We start from the raw sequence: 8,199 nt of genomic DNA on the forward strand, positions 1-8,199 counted from the left end.
TGTCCAATACTTAGGAGGTTACACTTCATTCCAGGAACATAATAGACATCTGCCATGGTTTTCTTTTCACCTTTCTTTGTAAATATTTTTACTTCTCATTTTCCCATAACAAAAATTTTACTATCAGTCCCAAGTGTGACTTATGATTTCACATTTTGATCTAAAGTAGAAAACAGGGCTATGTTTCCTGTCATATGGTTGCTGCAACCGGAGTCTAGAAACCATATATCATCACTGTTTGTTTCAGCAATATTACAAGCTAAAAGCACATTTTCTTGGCTGATATTTTCTCTAGTGATATTTGCACTTGATTTATTAGTCATATCATGTTGCTTCTTCCTACATTCATTTGCATAATGCCCATATTTTTTACAATAATAAAATTGGACATTGGATTTTTCATACCTTTGTCCTTAAGCATGATGCTGTCCACTTTGTTGACTGCTGCCTTGGCCTTGGTTCTGATTTGGATTACTGCCTCTTCCTTGAGCATTTGCTGGACTGTTTCTTCCACCTCTGTTTTGGCTTCTGCCTCTTCCTCTCTTGTTTCTTCTGCCTTGACCTCTTCCTCTTCCAAACGACATCTGGGTCTTGAAGGCTTGCTCTAGAGATGAGTTTTCATTTCTACTCAACCTTTGCTCATGTGTTATCAGTGATGCATGAAGTTCATCAACTGAAAAGTTTGTGAGATCCTTTGTCTCTTCTATGGTGGTGACAATCACATCGAACTTTGAGGGTAGAACCCTCAATATTTTCTCCACAATCCTCATTTCTTCAAGAACTTCTCCATGAGTCCTTATTTGTGTGACCAGACCAATCACATGTGTGAAGAATGAGTCAATATTGTCTGACTCTTTCATGCACAGGTTCTCAAAATCTTTCCTCAGCAACTGTAGTTTTGCTGTCTTCACTTTCTCCATGCCTTGATAGGCTGTCTTGAGAGTTTTCCATGCTTCTTTGGATGTCTTGGCTGCTGCTATCCTTGGAAACACACTCTCATGCACTGCTTGATATAAAAATACGAGGGCTTTGGAATCCTTCTTCTTATTGCTCTTCAATAGATCTTTCCCTGCCTGAGTTAACCTATTAAACTCATCTTCATCTGCTGGTTCTTCAAAACCATCTTCAACTAATTCCCATAAATCTTGTGAGGCAAACAGGGCTCTCATGGTTATTGCCCAATAGTCATAGTTTTTCCCATTAAACTGTGGGAGCTGAGTATTAAAAATACCCATACTAGTGCTGGTGCTGGCCATTCCTTGCACTCTCAGCTATGCTTCAAATATTTGACTGTGTATTTAAAAAACACTGACTGTCTTCAACAGCTACACAAAAAAACTTTGAGAAATACCTTGGATTCTTTTGCCTGAGACTTCACTCTGCTGGAGAAGTTGTTGCAGCAAAAAAACTCCTTCCTTCAGCTTCTTTGACACCTTCAAAGAGCCTGGATCTGCTCTGATACCACTATTGGGAATTTTTCTGGTAAAATTCCAAAAACAAATTAACTGAACACAGAGACAATGCTCTGTTTTTGCCACAGGATCTTTAACACAGGGAAGCTAAATTGTTTTCTGAGAACAGAGATTTTTCACACCCATAAAAACTTTATATTCATTGATAAATATTGCCTGTTACATATTTCTTCCTCTCTCTCAGAGGGATTCACCAAAAACAAAATTACTCTGCCTCCATTAAAAAAAATTTACACTGTTGTGTAAAAATTTTCTTTACATTCACTCCTGTGTGAAATTTTTCATTACATTCAAGCTGCCGGTCTTTCACATTGCATATTCAATAAAAAAAATTACATTTGCGCTACTGCGCATTCCCATTCGTTTCAACGAACAACTAAAAACTCCACGCTACTGCGTTTTTTTTTTTTGCCCCTTCTTCATTTCATAGTCAACAAAAAAAACATGAAAACCAAAACTTACCTACATCTTATTTGTGCGGTAAAAAACAATAAACTACGCCCATACCTTTCGTGAATTAAAAAAAATAAAATTAAAACCTTTTACCAAACATTCTACGAACCAAAATAAATTATATTAATTGTTTCATTGACAAAGTGGGCAGTCAACGAAAATTTAATTCACGTCAAGTCATGGTGCAGCAGGCCCGTTGATTTAATCCGACGGTTGACACAATTTCCCCGGAGGTCCCATTTGCATGAACTATACGTTCCGGGGGATTGGCGGTTTTGAAACCGTACTCTGGACGCGTGGCAGCAAGTCAGGGTGATCGGAGCCTCTTCGAGAAATACCACATTTGGCAAAAAGTGATGCGAGGAAGTCTGGGTGGTTTTGCAAAACAGCGTTGCAATAAATGCGTAGTTGAAATTAATATTTCAACAAGATCGCGATAGTCGAACCCTGAACCTCTCTGCGTAGAGACATCATCGGGGTTAGAGATGTTGAGACGCCATTGGGATTGGCACTCATGGACTCACGTCTAGTATGACCGTAGAGCAATGTAGGGGGAACGGAGCAGGAATTCATTATGGAGGAACTTCGGAGGAATGAAGAAGCGTGAAACACATATGTCATGGACAGTATAAGAGAACCAAAGTACATAACGCCATGCCACCACACCTCAACATTCTCTTAAGCCTTCTGCCTTCTGCAAAAGACACTTGTGATGCATGAAGAGATGTATACACAGTTTCTTAATCTTTGATGAACAACTTAATTAAATATAAATCCATGTGGGGCACTATGTTAGCACTTTTCTATTTTGCAATACCTAACATGCATGATGGACAACAAGGAAATGAGTTCTATTACTATGTCACGACTAGTTACTCTAACATCCATGATGGACAACATAGGAAGGAGGTCTATTATTATGGCACGGTTGGTTATTCTTCACCAAGGACAGATTGAAAAGTTGGTGTTTGAGAAGAAGGCTCTAGTCAAGCCAGGCATAAGCAGAAAACCTTGTTTACCTGGAACCACCAGTAGAGACAAAATAGGAGCAGAAGAAAGGTTAGCAGAGATAGAGGCTCTCAAAGTAACAACATCATCGACATCCTAGCCAAATAAAGTTCCATATCCGCCTTCTTGGTTTCATTGAGGTGTTCTGGTGCAGCACTACCTACTCTACTATGCATGGACCTCCACTACAAGGAGGTGTCAAGCTATCTGGAAGTCAAGCCCTTGCTTCAACTCACCATTCACCAATTCTTGTCTCCATCATTCTCGCAGCAACCATAATAACCTAGATTGTAGTTGAAAGTCTTTTTTGTCTCTAGATGAAAGCCTTACGAACATATAGGGAGGAATTTACCTGAGCTGAACAAATTTTGAAGAAGCCGCTTCTACCCATTTATGATAGTTTGAAAGTGACTGATCCAATCCCATCACCTTACAACAACGAAAAACAATAATAACAAGAAGGATGGACCAGACGGGTGAATTCCTACCTGCAATAGAAAGCTACCACTTATTCGCTCCAAATGGAAAAAGGTCGGATGCAGTACGAAGAATTGGAGCTATATTCAAATAGTAGCAGCCTTACACCCTGGAGCCTGGAAAAGAGCGAAGGACTCACTTTCTTCCCAAAACTGAGAATAGAGGGGGCATCTAACAAGTTTGGTGATGGTACCCTGCTCAAGTTGTTCAAATGCTTCGTTGTTGGTTGGAAAAAATCTAGTGGTAGATCCTGCTCCCTACCCGCCCTTACTGGCTTAGATTGTGACTGTGAAGAGGTCGTTGGTCAACGTGCAAAGGAAAGGGCAAATACCAGTACTTCGATCCTCTCTAGCAAAACTGTTAGTTGACATTCACCAGGTACAGTAAGAAAGCTTATTCTTTTCTTTGAAAAAATAAATACCAGGTTTAACTGCTTTCTGTTATGTTGCCCATGTTATCTTTCCAACAATATACAACCGACATTGTCTTTCCCACAATATACAGATCAATGAAGGAACCATCCGAGTTCTGCAGGGTGAAGCATGGAACAGAATACAAAAGAATAATCGCTTGGGCAATTCGCTCTGCACCGTTCAACTGATTGTTAGCATTGAATTTATTTTGACTGTGTTCGTTGAACAAGCAAGATAGGTTTCAGACATGGTTTCAGACACGGCAACATGTTGTCAACTATAGGGAATGGCAGGTGGCACCAAATCTACTTCCTCTAGACACCTCTAAATCTATGGTTAAATGTTCAAGGCAGCTAATGTACAAGTTATGGACAATCATTTAATGTCACTAGGTAATGTTAGAGGTAATGCTAGCATTATTTCAAAAGGACGAAATTATGCATGGACATGTTTTTTTACCAAGATATAAATAATTATAACCTATGGTTTTCCCCTGGCCTCAGGAAGAGGCCAAATAAGATGGCCAATCAATATGTATTTAAAAACTTTGGTTATATTTGATCAACAAGATTAATAAATAGCTCGACTAATGCTAACCTCGCCATATGGCGATTACAATAGTCTTAGTCGTGCCTGCCACGGGGACTAATAATATCAATCATGTGTTGCTTTATAAAACCAAGTTGCAGCACACATCAATTCTTGTGGTATAGTATTAAGAAAAATATGAATGAGATATATTAGTATAGATCTATCTCAATCAAGGATCTAGCAAGACTAGAAAGGGATCAAATCTCTTGAGGTGTAAAATAAAAAGTTTGCATCTTAATAGATTTGATCCTTCTAGAAGCTTGATCTGTAATTAAACTAAACTGAGTGTGTGTAATTTTTCATTCTTTAAATTGCATTTTTTAATGTATAAAGTCTTCAAAATTGATTGGAACTTGGATTGCATAAATTACACAACCCAAAATTGCAATTTTCTAACATATATTTGCACGATTTAAAACAAATTTGACTAAAAATATATACTTAAAAATGTCTACAATGTAAAATAAAGACACTACTTAAAATGTTTTAGCCACAATTTTTCTTTTTTCCATTGCTTTATATAATGTATATATAGTTTTTGTTTTTTTGCTTTTAATTATTTTATTTCTCTATAAAGTTGATACAACATTATGTTATTTCATATCTCCATGGAAATATTTTTTATGATTGAGAGTGAGAGTAAAATAATTTTACCACTTCTCCTTTAATATGGTCACTGAGAGTATTTTTAATTAAAAAAAAAAAACATCTTTGTTTTTTATTATATCTAACATAATTTTTATTTAAAGAATATTTTATTTTTATTTTAAAAAAGACAAGTAAGTTGAGCATAGAAAGAATTACACAGCCTGGAGTATGCCGTAAAACTGCTTCTGCTTGGCTAAGAGCTCGTCTTCCTCGGACGTAAGGAAACAGGTTAACGGCCCAAGACCCAGAGGCATCTGGCAGGAGTGAAAGCCTGCTCCCTTACGGACCACCAGCGGGTTATTTCAGGTGGCGTGGTTTTCCTTGATAACGGTGATGAGTCAAACCGACATTCGCGGATAGCAGCCAGAGATGGCTGTCCTCACTGTTGGTTTGACACCTGAGTTTGATAGGTTTTGCCACCTTCGGAAAAAAAAAAAAAAAAAACAGAAGAAGAAAGAATTACACATTTTTCTAACATTAAACTATAGAATAAGTCTCTCAACTCAATAAAAACATCAAATTCGACTCAATAAAAATATAAATACATCTAATACTCAGATTCATCAAAGTCCCTTTTGTATTTCCTATGCCTACTCGGATTCATCTAAGTCCCTTTTGTATTTGCTATTTTGTTAGCAACATAGATATATAATTTTGTACAGGAGTACAATTTCAAAACCAGAATCGGAACAGTGGAAAGGGCAGGGCAAGATGCTCGATAAGACCCAGGGTATTGGTTTGCAAACCGGAAGAGATTAAGAAACGAAGAAAGAGAAATTAACATATATATAATAATTATGGAAGGAAAAATAATTGAAAACATCTGAATTTAATTCAATACCGTATTTTCAAAAATATTTTGGAATTTAAATGACATGGGAGCTTACCTATGTCCATTATTTTTTAAAATATTTTCAAAATTTGCATTCACACCTTTGAAAGTAATAATTATGAGTGGGAAGGATCAAACTTCTTCCAAACAATGCCAACAGATGATAAAGAATATTTTCAAATTTAAATAACAGGGACGAGATCAAACAACTGAGCTGGCCCATATCCATTAAATTTTAAAATATTTTCAAAATATGCATTCACACTTTTGAACGCTGAAGTAATAATTTTGAGTAGCAATGAGGATCAAACTTCTTCCCAACAATGGCTGCGGGGGCATCGACAGCAGGCTTGATACCAGGGGAAGATTGGCTTTTAATGGTCGATTTTGCTGATTCAAACAATTTTAGGAAATACTGTAACGCCATATTACAAACAATACCTAATGCTTCACACTAGCTACGTTGGTAATCCCATTTATTAACAACCACTTGGATTGATGTTCTCACTGGTCCAAACAATACCGAATGCTTCACACTAGCTACGTTGGTCATCCCATTTACTAACAACCACTTGGATTGATGTTCTCACTGGTGCATATTTTATGCAGTGATCATTACTTACCTCTTGGATTAATAATCTCTATGTTGCTAATATTAAAAACAAGCTCCATTAATCTTAAAAACAAGTTTTATTAATGCGCAAGGCAGTATAGGTTATCTTTTTCATAATGCATATTGTTAAATCAGACAATGATAATGATATATATTGTATTAAATACAGTTTTGTAAATTTTGTACAAAAGAAATTTTGAATTAATAAGTGTGATTTATCATTAGGATCATCTTGAACAAACAAGTGTGGTTCATCATGAGGATACCATAACAAAGATTTAAATAGAGAGTAATGTAGAGCGGTTATTTATATTGCTCTCTATTTAAGCCTTTGTCATGGTCTGTCTCCTCACCTCTTCCTGATGATGACCCACACTGGTAGGTTCCAAAAGTATCGACCAAAATTTTTTTCATCTGATTTCTACAAAAAGATTTTGCTTAATTCATTATGGATCACAGAAAATTGAATATAGAAAACATATGCCATAACTCCATATATATTAGTTATTTCCTTAATATAATCCATGTCGGTTTTTCCTTCTGAAAAAAAAACCTCCATATATATTAGTTGTCTTCATCTTTACCAAAAAAATTCAGAGAAATTTATTTTTTATCAACATTTAAAAAAGCGAAAAATGCCGAAGTCATACTTATTATGATTTTCTATGGGAATAGTTGAGATGGCTGAGTTGATCTAATGCGCCGATTAAAGTTCTTGTCGAAAGGGCATGGGTTCAAATCTCACTCTCAAGAGCGCATTTCAGTTGGCATAAAGTTTTTCCATATTATTTTTACTGATCATATTGCACAATTCGCACAGTTCCAGTTCCAGGAACTGATCTCATATTTCTCAATTCCACCCGTGACGATGACGAGTATATTTTAACATGAATATTTCCCGTCATTAATTTGATGTAGAGGAAATCGATGAAATCTTCTTGTATACTGTGTATTGTTATGTCATGGATATAGCATTTTCTTTCTATGGAACCGTTTATTTTGCGTCGTTCTTGTTAATTATCAAATTCCAAAAGAGTGACCGAATATAATCCACAAATGTGGGCATTTGGTCTAGTGGTATGATTCTCGCTTAGGGTGCGAGAGGTCCCGAGTTCAATTCTCGGAATGCCCCATTCGTCCGCGTGGAGCCTTATACCACCCTTTGGGTGTAAATATCTGGTTGGAAACCAAAATTAACGGACACTCTTTATTGTTTGTCCGCGTGGAGCGGTTGAAAATTCTGTGCACAACCTGTTATACCCTGGAAACCAAAATTACAAGAGTCACTGTTTAAAATAAAAAAATTCTGACCCAACTTTGAATTGGATACTCTTTGTTCGGGGATCAACCATCCACTCCTCTTTTGCGAAACCTGAATAATCCAAACATGAAAAGCTTAGTACAGACCTTAAAACAAACAATTTATTCGCCGAAAAAAAAGCCTTTTGAACTGTAGATTCTTCCCAAATAGATTGCAACTTTTCCTCAGAGCCTATCACACTTCCTTATAGATCATCAAGGAAACATTGTGACCAAAGTATTGTATAAGTCAAAGCATGTAGAATCCCAGAAATCCAAGCATGAAAAGCTTAGTACAGACTTTAAAACAAACAATTTATTCGCCGAAAAAAAAGCCTTTTGAACTGTAGATTCTTCCCGAATAGATTGCAACTTTTCGTCAGAGCCTATCAC

At 36.5% G+C, this 8,199-nt stretch overlaps 1 non-coding gene across 1 annotated transcript; it reads left to right on the forward strand.

Moving 5' to 3' along the window:
* Positions 1 to 7,567: 7,567 nt before the first annotated feature.
* On the forward strand, positions 7,568 to 7,639 carry TRNAP-AGG (transfer RNA proline (anticodon AGG)). The gene has a single exon. It is a non-coding gene; the product is annotated as a tRNA-Pro (tRNA).
* The last annotated feature ends 560 nt before the right edge of the window (positions 7,640 to 8,199 follow it).

Source organism: Pinus tabuliformis, chromosome 6 (assembly GCF_031772625.1).
Source record: "Pinus tabuliformis cultivar Carrire ecotype Pingquan chromosome 6, CPIR1, whole genome shotgun sequence".
NCBI lineage: Eukaryota > Viridiplantae > Streptophyta > Pinopsida > Pinales > Pinaceae > Pinus > Pinus tabuliformis.